The following is a 12,749-nucleotide window of genomic DNA, read 5'->3' as shown; positions in this document are numbered from 1 at the left end:
CTAATTCACTGCAACGTGTCACAGAACTCACAAACTATATTTAAAAAATGGCTCACGAGCTTATGGAGGCTGGCAAGGCCCAAATTCATGGGTCAGACATAGACTTCTCCTTGGAACCTCAGTTTCTGCCCAAAGGCACTCAGTTTTCTTGCCTTGTGGCCAGGGAAGCCCATTGCACCAACTCCTGTGAGTCTCTGCGGCATGCCTCTCCTTCTTTGGTGATGGCAGGCTCTCCTCTCTGCTCTGGAATTGCCTCTCTTTTAAGGCGAAGCTGACTAGTCCCCTTGGTGGGTCACAATTATCTTATTTGCACAGCTCACTCAGTTACCTGGGTGGAAGTCACAAGACCATGGCTAGCAAAGCCACACACAAAAGTAATTAATTGCACTACAAGTGGTTAAGTGCTTGGCTACTAACTGAATGGTCAGTGGTTCAAACCCAACAGCAGGTCCGTGAGAGAAAGATGTGGCAGTCTGCTTTACTTGATGAGTTTTGATTCTGCAGGTATTTCAGCTTTATGTTCCTTCGGGAATGAAGATGGAAAAGTAATCCATGTGCTTTAACCACTGAACATGGCATAACTTAACAAGTGCCTAAAAGGAGCCCTTATCTTCCTGACATGTTCTTCCTGTGCTTAGAGTTTAACATCAAAGTCAATGGTCATGGTGAGAGTTGCCACTTTTATTTCCACCTCTTGTTTTCTGAAATCATGAAATTTGATCATGGGAGAAAAGAGCTGTAATATATATGGGTTTCACAGCACTCTAACTTCAAAAGTTGTTATTCACCAGCTGATACAATATTAAATCAATCTTTTCATTCTTCTGTGGGCCCAGGTGTTTCTTGATATGGAGTGTGTGAGAAAACGAGTGAATCCAATGGTAAGCAGACCAAGGACTCACTACTTTGTCTACACAATGTGTAGTTTTGATCACATTGGGGTAAAAGAATTGTGACTATGGCAGCCTCCATTTCTTCCAGTGTGGGAAAATAGTATCCTGTTTCATATGGATATTGTGAAGATTAAATAAAAGTAAATATAGAACTGAATATGGCAATTGGCACATTGCAAGTGCTTAATAAATGTTGCTGTCATCAGGTACCCTCAAGACCATTATTACCTGTAAACCCAGTGCCATCGAGTCAATTCCGACTCGTAGCAACCTTATATATAACAGAACAAAGCATTGCCTGATCCTGCTCCATCCCCACAATCGTTGCTGTGTTTGGGCCCACTGTTGCAGCCATTGTGTCAATCCATCTCATTGAGGGTATTCCTCTTTTTCACTGACTCTTTACCAAGCATTATGCCCTTCTCCAGGGACTGGTCCCTTCTGATATCGTGTCCAAATTATGTGAAACAAAGTCTCGACATCCTTGGTTCTAAGGAGCATTCTGGCTGTACTTCTAGGACAGATTCGTTTGTTCTTCTGGCAGTCCAAGTTATAGTCAATAGTCTTGGCCTATCCCATAACTCAAAGGTGTCAATTCTTCTTCAGTCTTCCTTATTCATTCTCCAGCCTTAGCATACATATGAGGTGATTGAAAAGACTACAGCTTGGGTCAGGAACACCATAATCCTTAAAGTGACACCTTTGCTTTTCAACATTTTAAAGAGGTCTTTCGCAGCAGATAGGCCCAATGTAATACATCATTTGTTTTCTTGACTGCTGCTTCCATGACATTGATTGTGGATACAAGTAACATGAAATTCTTTCAACTTCAATCTTTTATCCATTTACCATGACATCACTTACTGGTCCAGTTGTGAGGATTTTTGTTTTCTTTGTGTTGAGGTGTAGTCCATACTAAAGGCTATAGTCTTTGATCTTCATCAGTAAGTGCTTCAAGTCCTCTTTGCTTTCAGCAAGAAAAGTTGTATCATCTTTATATCATAGGTTGTTAATTAGTCTTCTTCCAAATCTCAAGCCATATTCTTCTTCATATAATCCAGCTTCTTGAATTATTTGCTCAGCATACAGATTGAATAAGTATGGGGAAAGGATACAACCCAGATGCATACCTTTTCTGATTTTATACCACTTAGGTTGGGGTTTTTAGTATCCCCTTGTTCTTTTCAGTAACTGCCTCTTGGTCTATGTACAGTTTCCACATGAGCACAATAAAGTGATCTGGAATTTCAGTTCTTTTCAGTGTTATCCATGATTTGTTATATCCACACAATCGATTGCCTTTGCACAGTCAGTAAACACAGGTAAACATTTTCTGGTATTCTCTGCTTTCAGCCAAGATCTATCTGACATTTTCAGTCATGTACTTCATTCCACGTCCTCTCCTGAATCTGGTTTGAATTTCTGGCAGTACCCTATCGAAGTACTGATAGAACCATTTTTGAATTATCTTCAGTAAATTTTGCTTGCATATGATATTAATGATATTGTTCAATAACTTCTCGCTTTCTGTTGGACCACCTTTATTTAGAACAAGCACAAATATGGTTATGTTCCAGTTGACTGGCCAAGTAGCTATCTTCCAAATTTCTTGGTATAGACAAAGCAAGCACTCCAAGTGTTGCATCCATTTGTTGGAGCATCTCAAAAGGTATTCAGTCAATTACTGGAGTCTTGTTTTTCACCAGTGCCTTCGGAAGCTTGGACTTCTTCCTTCAGTACCATCAGTTCTAGATCATATGCTACCTCCTGAAATGATCGAACATTCACCATTTTTTTTTTTTTTTTGGATACCCTGACTCTGTGTATTCCTCCCCTCTTCCATTGATTTTTCTGGTGTTGTTCAATTTTTGCTCATAAAACCCTTCAATATTGCAACTCAAGGCTTGAATTTTTCCTTCAGTTCTTTCAGCTTGAGAAATACTGAGTGTGCTATTTTCTTTTGGTTTTTTAACTCCAGATTTTTACATGTTGCATATTAATACTTTACTTTGTCTTCCTAAAACACCCTTTGATATCTTTTGGTTAGCTCTTTTACTTCATCATTTCTTCCTTTTGCTTTAGCTACTCTGTGTTCATAATCATCTTAGTTATCTAATGCTGCTATAACAGAAGTACCACAAGTGAATGGCTTTAACAAAGAGAAGTTTATTCTCTTACAGTCTAGGAGGCTATAAGTCCAAATCCAGGCTGCCAGATCCAGGAGAAGGCTTTCTCCCTCTGTTGGTTCTGGGGAGGACCTTGTCATCAATCTTTCCCTGGTCTAGGAACTTCTCAGCACAGGGATGCCAGGTCCAGTGGACACACTATTCTCCTGGTTCTTGTTTCTTGGTGGTATGAGATCTCTATGTCTCTTTATTTGTTCCTCTCTTTTATATCTCTAAAGAAACTGACTTAAGACACAACTTAATTTTATAGATTGAGTCCTGCCTCATTAACATAACTGCTGCTAATACTACTTCATTAACATCATAGAGGTAGAATTTACAACACTTAGGAAAATCACGTCAAATCACAAAATGGTGGACAATCACACAATACTGGGAATCATGGCCTAGCCAAATTGGCACACATTTTGGGGGGACACAATACAATGCATAACAAAGAGTCTCATCTCTTCTCACATTGATTTTAGTCTTTTGTTTCTTTCTTGTCTATTTAATGACTTTTTGCTTTCTTCATGTGTGATGTCTGATGTCATCCCACAACTCATCTGATCTTTGGTTATTTGTGTTCATTGCATCAAACCCGTTTTTCAGATGGTCTCTAAATTCAGAGTGGATATACTCAAGGTTGTACTTTGGCTCTCATGGTCTTGAACTTACATATTAGTAATTAATGGTGTGTTCCACAATCATCCCTTGGCCGTGATCTGACTGATGATGTTGAGCTTATCAATTATCTCTTTTTACTGATGTAGTCTAATTGATTAGTGTGTATTACATTCTTTCAGGTCCACATATATAGCTGTCATTTATGTTGTTGAAAAGAGGTGTTTCAGATAAATGTTGTTTGTTTTGGAAAATTTTATCATATGATCTCCAGTGTCATTTCTATCACCAAGACCATATTTTCCAACTACTGATCCTTATTCTTTGTTTCCAGCTTTTGCATTCTAATCATCAGTAATTATCAATCCATTTTGATTGCATGTTTGAACAATTTCAGACTGCAGAAGTTGATAAAAGTCTTCGATTTCTTTATCTTTGACATTAGTGGTTGGCACGTAAATTTGAATAATATTGGTATTATCTGGTATTGCTTGTAGGCATATGGCATTATTCTATCACTGACAACATTGTACTTCAGGATAGATCTTGAAATATATATATACATATAGTTGTTGTTGTTAGGGGGCATCAAGTCGGTTCCGACTCCTAGCAACCCTACGCACAACAGAACGAAACACTGCCCGGTCCTACGCCATCCTTACAATCGTTGTTATGCTTGAGCTCATTGTTGCAGCCACTGTGTCAATCCGCCTCGTTGAGGGTCTTCCTTTTTTCTGCTGACCTTGTGCTCTGCCGAGCATGATGTCCTTTTCCAGGAACTGATCCCTCCTGACAAAATGTCCAAAGTATGTAAGACCCAGTCTCGCCATCCTTGCTTCTAAGGAGCATTCTGGTTGTACTTCTCCTGAAACAGATTTATTAGTTCTTTTGGCAGTCCCTGGTATATTCAATATTCTTTGCCAACATCACAATTCAAAGGCGTCAATTCTTCTTCAGTCTTCCTTATTCATTGTTCAGCTTTCACATGCATATGATGCAGTTGAAAATACCGTGGCTTGGTTCAGGCGCACCTTAGTCTTCAAGGTGACATCTTTGTTTGTCAACACTTTGAAGAGGTCCTTTGCAGCAGATTTGCCCAATGCAATGCATCTTTTGATTTCTTGACTGCTGCTTCCATGGCTGTTGATTGTGGATCCAAGTCAAATGAAATCCTTGACAACTTCAACCTTTTCTTCATTTATCATGATGTTGTTCATTGGTCCAGTTGTGAGGATTTTTTTTTTCTTTACGTTGAGGTGTAATCCATACTGAAGGCTGTGGTCTTTGATCTTCATTAGTAAGTGCTTCAAGTCCTCTTCACTTTCAGCAAGCAAGGCTGTGTCATCTGCATAATGCAGGTTGTTAGTGAGTCTTCCTCCAATCCTGATGCCCCATTCTTCTTCATATAGTCCAGCTTCTCATATTATTTGCTCAGCATATAGATTGAATAAGTATGGTGAAAGAAAACAACCCTGACGCAAACCTTTCCTGACTTTAAACCAATCAGTATCCCCTGTTCTGTCCAAACAACTGCCTCTTGATCTATGTAAAGGTTCCTCATGAGCACAATTAAGGGTTTTTTTTTTTTTTTTTTTTTTTTTTGCAGTGAATGTGATGCAGTTCCTCTGTAATTTGTCATTTCCAGCATAGTAGACCTCTGACTCAAAATTGCCAATACCAGTCCATTTCAGCTCACTAACGCCTAGGATATTGATCTTCAAGCTTTCCATTTCATTTTTGACTGCAGCCAGTTGTCCTTGACTCATACTTCTTACATTTCATGTTCTGATTACTAATCAAAGTGTACAGCTCTTTTTTCTCATTTTCAGTCATATCATATGAGCAAAAGAAGGCCCCAAAAGCTTTACTTCATTCATGTCATTAAAGTCCACTCTACTTTGAGGAGGAGCCATAGTGGTGCAGTGGTTAACAGCTTGACTTCTATCCAAAAAGTTTGGCAGTGCAAATCTACCAGCCACTTCTTGGAAACCCTGTGGAGCACTTCTACTCTGTCATGTAGGGTCGCTATAAATTGGAATGGACTCTACAGCAATGGGCTTTTTTGGCTGCTTTGAGGAAGCAGCTCTTACCTAGTTGTATTTGAGTGTGTTCTAATCTGAGTTGTCTGCCTTCTAGCACTATATCAGACAATGTTCAGCTGCTGTCTATAAAGTTTTCACTGGTTAATTATTATTTTTTTTTTTTGAGAGGTAGATCTCCAGGTTGTTGAAATACTATTTTCTAATTGAAAAGAATGTCTAGGTACCAGAAAATATTTGATGGCTTACATGCTATAAGAACATGTTGGAAGTACGGATTGGGTATCTGGGAAGTCCTTGAAATGTGGTGTTGTTGGTATGTCTGTTGCAGCCTAACAGTAGACCACTGTGGTTCGGGAGCCAATTAGCAGAGCTGGGTTAATTTTACTGACTTAGACTAGTAGATAATAGTATTCCTGTGAATACCTAGGACAGATATGGATGGCTTGACCTCTGTGGTTTAGCATTTCAGAACCTCCCAAATTGAGTCCTAAATCTCATAAATACATCATGGAGACCTTGAGTTAACGAGTCCTTAAAATATTATGAAGTCCATTCAAACTACGACTTATTTAACAGTTAGTTTACTAGAAGATGTCATTGTTAATTATTTCATTTATTAAATCTTTGTGGAATGTATGCTATGTGTATGTTAAAATAAAAATACTTCCTGTTAGTACATAACCAGCATAAATAAGTGTAATTTCAACGTTTTTTCCTAGCCCTGTTACGTATAAATCCTATAAATCAAAGTTTAAGTGATACTCCAAAAGAGTTCAAGAAACTCAATAACACTATTTTCACTTAACACAGTAAGAAGCTTTTCTTTGTTTTCCAAAAGCCCTGACACTTTGAGGGATCAATGTTCAGCATTAACTAAAATTGCATATTATTGATTGTTAATGGGTGGGCTATCCCCCATCCATTATACCACCACGAGAGTAAAGCAATGAGCACAAGAGCAGAGATAACTTCCGACATCGAAATGTAAATTCTTTCCTTTAAGGACATTGGTAGCCTCGGTTGGCTAAAAATACTAATAATAACAGCTAACAGTCATTGTGGACACCCTGGTGACATAGTAGTTAAGTCCTATGTCTGCTAATCAAAATGTTAGTAGTTCGAACCCACGAGGTGCTGCTTGGAAACTCTACAGGGCAGTTCTACTCTGTCCTATAGGGTCGCTATGAGTCAGAATCGACTTGACAGCAATGGGTTTTTTTTTTTTTTTTTGGTTAATGGGTATAGAATGCTTAGTACATGCTACATATTTTTCACTGGATTATCATGTTTTATTCCCACAATCACCCTATGGGTTGCATACAATATGTTCACCAATTTACAGAATAAGAAACTGAGTCTTTGACAAGTGAAGTCACTTGCTACAGGCATACACCTTAGTGGTGGTGTTCTTGACTTCAGGACAGTACTATTAGCTACATTACACTACTTACTTGCTTCACAGTAATATATTTTATAAAGGCATGCTTACCGAGCTTTGGCAGCATATTTCAATAAAGCACTTCTAATTCTGCATGAAAAGTTTTATAAAATTTATTCTTTAGTTATAATGTGTAGAGCTGTGGGAGACAATAGAATTCTAAAGGCAATCATTTAGCTTGGTTTATATGCCGAGAAATTTACAAAGGCCTTCCTGAGACATTTGAGTATTTCATTCTTGTCATGTTATGTTATATATAGTGCATATTATACGGGGTTGGGTCTAAATGTGGGACATTTAAAACCTGTATCTTAAAAATATAAAAAAAAAATACAAGTTAAAATATCAAAGCACTTCATTAAGATTTCTGCATAGCTTCCTGGAGTTTAAGCAAAACTAACACTAAGAAGCTCTAGAAGAGACTGTATTTAAAAATAAAGGTTTAAAGGAAAGACTAAGTTAGCCTAAGTACCTACCCCAGTTCCACCACTTACTGCCTTTCTGAGACTGGACAAACTACTTAAGCTCTTAATGCCTAACTTTCTTCACCTGCAAAAAGTAGGTGACAATTACCCTCTGTATTGGATTGTTTGAAGATTCCTTGAACTAAAACATTTAAAATGCTTACTTACTTTCACATAGTAGTATGTGCTTGCTGTTATTATTAACACACATTTAAGAGATCCCAACTGCTTTATGATTCACTATTTGAAACATAAGTATATACAATTTTATAAATATGCTTTTATAAATATTTGTTACAAATATGCTTCAAAGCAAATTACATAAATATCAATAAGTGGGATGAAAATGGGACTTAGGGCAGTTTGGGAAAGGAGAACTTGAAAGAAAGGTGTGGTAAATGAATAGAAAGCTTGAGATGAAGAGACTACAGATTAAAAAAAAGAAAGGAAAAGAAAGATTAGGGATTTGATGCAGCAGAGCTCTGTGAAGTCCTTAGACACGAACCTGAGTGAAAACCTTTTTTTGACTTTATGTCATGCTATGATATTCATGTCATGAGCTATGCACGTTTTGCCAATGGGATCCAACTTATAAATCATTCTATTACTGTGGCTGTAGTAACGCGGCTTCTCGTGCTGAACCTACAAGTTTATGATAGTTTATCTTTGACCTTTACAGCACACTTAATGGGGTCAATTCTTCATGCCAGGCAATACTTATAGGTCTTTTTTAAAGATGTCAATCTAGACAATTTTATACCTCAGGAAGACTACAAAAATTTTATAACTCTCTTTTCCTCTCATATTTGGCAATTCACAGAAACCATGCAAAGAAATTAAATGAAAGAACAAGACATTCTAACTGTGGGGAAACAGAAGAATAAGGTTTAGGCTTTGTAAAAATCACTGCTGATATTTTATTTAAATTAGCTCAACTCTGACACAACAAAAGTTTAGATCACTAAACACAGAAATAATTTATTTTTTAAATTTATTTTCTGTTGAAATTAGTCCCATTGAATAAGAAATGCCAAGTAAAGTTACTGCAACAGGCACATACAAGAAATACAAAATAACATAGCTGAGATATGCACAGATTTTTTGTGTGGCTTTTCCCAGTGTAATATTTAAATAAGCCCAAAATTAACTGAATAAACTGTTCACCATTCACTTATTGGAAATGCTGGTGGCGTAGTGGTTAACAACTACAGCTGCTAACCAAGAGTTTTGCAGTTCGAATCCACCAGGCACTCCTTGGAATCCCTATGGGGTAGTTCTACTGTGTCCTCTAGGGTCACTATCAGTTGGAATTAACTTGATGGCAATGGAATAGTTTTTATTCACCTATCTCTCATTAATTCTGATATTAACACATTACTTATCTGAGAAGTTACCCAGGGAAAGTACAAAATTGGAGATTTAAAAAATATATTTATAAATCTGAAAATTCTTCAAATTATACCCTCCTGGAGGCAGTATACAATAACAGTACCATCATCAATTATAAGAATAAGTAACATTTGTGCAGATAAAGTTCACAATGCTATACCATAATAAATCATTTAATCATCAGCCTAAGGTAGGTATTGTTATTAACCCCATTCCCAGGTGAAGGAAAAGGGGTGCAAAAATTAAGTAGCTAGTCTGAAATAACGAAAGGTGGGCTGTTCAAACACACCAGCCACTCCAAGGGAGAAAGAGGTGGCAATTTGCTTCCATAAATATTATAGCCTTGGAGACCCTATGGGGCAGTTCTACCCTGTCCTCTAGGGTCCTACAGGGTCGCTATGAGTCAGAATCGACTCAATGGCCAAGGGTTTGTTTGTTTTTGGTTTCACAGGACCAAAGTGTCTTCCTGGTTAGCCTAATGGGGGCGAGGTCCAAATCTTCCACCTTTGCTCACATTATATCACTTGCGGAACCTGGCACATAGTAAGAGATCAACTCAATTTTACAGGATGTACGATTTGAGGTTACTTCTGTATGAAATAGTCTTTCTTCAGGTTCTAGGGAGCTATTGTAAAAAAAAAAAAAACATTAAGCATGTTTTTAATAAAAATTTAGGAAATTCCCCATTTGCTTTCCAATTAATTAGTTTTAATTACTTTTGATTATCTATTCAAGATGATGTTAAAGTGATCTCTATATAAGCAACTGACATAAAAGCAATCTAATGCTATTGTTGAAAAGAGGTAATTAAATATTCTGTATAACAGTAGAAATTGCGTTGACTTTTTTTTTTTAAGACACTAACTAGGTTATCTTAAGAAAAAGGAAAATGTTTAAATCTTAGTTTCTAAAGTGAAATATAATAAGTAGAAATTAAGATCATTAAGTATCCAAAGTTTTATTACTTTATATTAGAAAAACTTTTAAAAATATTGTTTATTGTGTAATGTGCATCACTTAGTACCTGAAACAAAACACAATCGCAAACAAAATTTTATATGTGCATATGCATATTATATACATTTTACAAGTCTGTTCTTTAAAGTGAGCTTAAACCTGTCATTTTAATCACAATGTACAACTAAAGTCCCCAGTATCTCTTACAAAATCAAAGTTTATTCCTATGCTTAAACTTTCTCCACTGATTGCTTTCTCACTTCAGTGACAAATTCATCTTCCGGTTGCCTTAGGCTGTAATATTCACTTAATTTCCCCTTCCATGAAAAGCGCAGAGGTTGTATGTGCACACAGACTTCATAATGTCAATGTATTCATTCCAAAGTGCTTCATTTGCATAAGCATACTTTCATTTTTGAGACAAGAATACGTTCATTCATTCACTTAATCAATCATTCTTTCCCTCCTTCATTCACACACTTGATCAGCCATGCATTCATTTGACACATATTAATGAGATTTTTGTAAGAAGATGGCATATAGTGATTGGAATTATATGAAGAAGGGGAATCATGGGAACATTCTGGTTTACGTGCATTCCAAACAGGAGGTATGGTAAGTATACAGGCACTGAGGCAGAAATTAGGAGATGTGCTTGAGGTAGAGAAAGAAGTTCAGCTTTCTGGAGTGAAAAGGAAAATGGGAAAAATGATATGTGAGGAGGACTGAGACTGAGTGAGAGCCATAATACCTAGGACCTTATAGGCCATGCTGAGGAGTGTAACTTCTGTACTGAGCCATATATGATGCTATTGGGAATTCTTAATCAGGAGAGAAATGTGGTCTGGTCTACATTTTTAATGAATAACTCTCAATGTTGTGTGGGGAATATACTGTAAGATGTAGAAATGAAAAGTGGGAATAGAAACTGGAATGGTCACATGGAGAACACCTAAGCTCAGAAGGCCAAGGAATCACAGCAGATAATTAAGGTTTAAACTTTTTTTGTTCTTGTTGGACATGAATCTGAAACTAATAATAATACAAGCAACAACAAAAACAATGGTAATAGTGAGTGGTTAGACAGTTGCTACATACTCAGAAGTGTATATATTAATTGTTTATTCCTTGTAACAACTTTAGGAGGCTATTAGCTTCACATTCCAAACCCACTGCCGTTGCGTCTATTCTGACTCATAGCAACTCTATAGGACAGAGTAAAACTGCCCCATAGAGTTTCCAAGTAGTGGCTGCTGGATTCGAGCTCCTGACCTTTTGGTTAGCAGCTGAGCTCTTAACCACTGCACCACCAGAGCCCCTATATTACAGAAAGAAAAACTGAGACTCCGAATAACTAACTTGCCCTAAACCAAAGATCAAAAAGGAGGTGAAGATAGGGTTAGAACCCTGGGAAGTGGTCTCTGAATCTTTGCTCTCAACCACAATACTATGCTGCCTTTCTGTAGGCATATCTGAAATTAAATATGGAAACAGGATATCCGCTGTTCAGGAGGGCAGGACTCAGGGGCCTATCCATAGAAAATATTGCCTAGGGCAATTGGTGTTAAACTGCTGAATGATCTCTCACAGCTGGCAATGGAGACTATGATGGCCAGTAGAAACAGCTCATTGGCACCCCAATTCAAGCCCTCGAGCAGTGCCCAGGGCACATGCACTAACCCTTCCCCTCCTCCCCATCTGGTCTCTGGCAGGACAAATAGGAAATGAGGCCCAAAGGGGCTAACCTAGGATCCTACATCTCTGAGCCTACGGGGAACTGCAAACCACAGAAGAGACTCTAAATGGAGTGATGCCAACTGCATGATGATTAATTTCAGTCAGGCCCTTCACAATACCTGGAAGTTCTTCTGTTTTCATCTAGTAAGCTTTCTCTCCCATCCCTTACCACCACTGTTTCAAATGTTTTCCACTTTTATGTGTTCAGAAGTAAATACGATTCATTAGGCTCTCTCCTCCTGTAAATTATGACAAAAATTGAGTTCCGTGGTCTTTGTATTAAACAACATTGATTCTTTTGAAAGGAGCTGGAAATACTACGCTGCCTATTCTCTGTGAAATCCCCCGGCTTCATTCAGTCAACAAATTTTCTTAATTTGCTATAAACAAAACTTGATTTGTCATTTCTAGATTACTACAGGAACTAGACAAGAATTTAGTGGTAAGAAGGAAGACAGGGGGATTCAAAGTAATGTTGATATAATTCAGAGCCTACTCTGTATCTTTTTGTCCTTGCAATTTACACACCGTACCTAGGCAATTCCTGAGATGTTCAGTGTTTTATTTATTTTGTACTTACTGTGTTTTAAGTGAAAGTTTACAATTCAAGTCAATCTTTCATACAAAAACTTATACACACCTTGCTATGTAACCCTAGCAGCTCTCCCCCTAATGAGACAGCACACTCCTCCCTCCACTCTGTATTCCCCACGTCCATTCAACCAGCTCCTGTTCCCCTCTGCCTTTTCATCTCACCTCCAGTCAGGAGCTGCCCACATAGTCTCATGTGTCTACTTGAGCCAAGAAGCTCACTACTCACCAGTATCATTTTCTGCCTTGTGGTCCAGTCCAATCCCTGTCTGAAGAGTTGGCTTTGGGAATGGTTTCAGTCATGGGCTAACAGAGGGTCTGGGGGCTGTGACCTCTCATCCCTCCACTCTCAGTCAGACCTTTAAGTCTGGTCTTTTTACAAGAATTTGAGGTCTGCATCCCAGTGTTCTCCTGCTCCATAAGGGGTTCCCCGTTACGCTCCCTGTTAG

This window comes from Elephas maximus, chromosome 5, assembly GCF_024166365.1.
Source record: "Elephas maximus indicus isolate mEleMax1 chromosome 5, mEleMax1 primary haplotype, whole genome shotgun sequence".
NCBI lineage: Eukaryota > Metazoa > Chordata > Mammalia > Proboscidea > Elephantidae > Elephas > Elephas maximus.
This window is presented reverse-complemented; position numbering follows the sequence as displayed.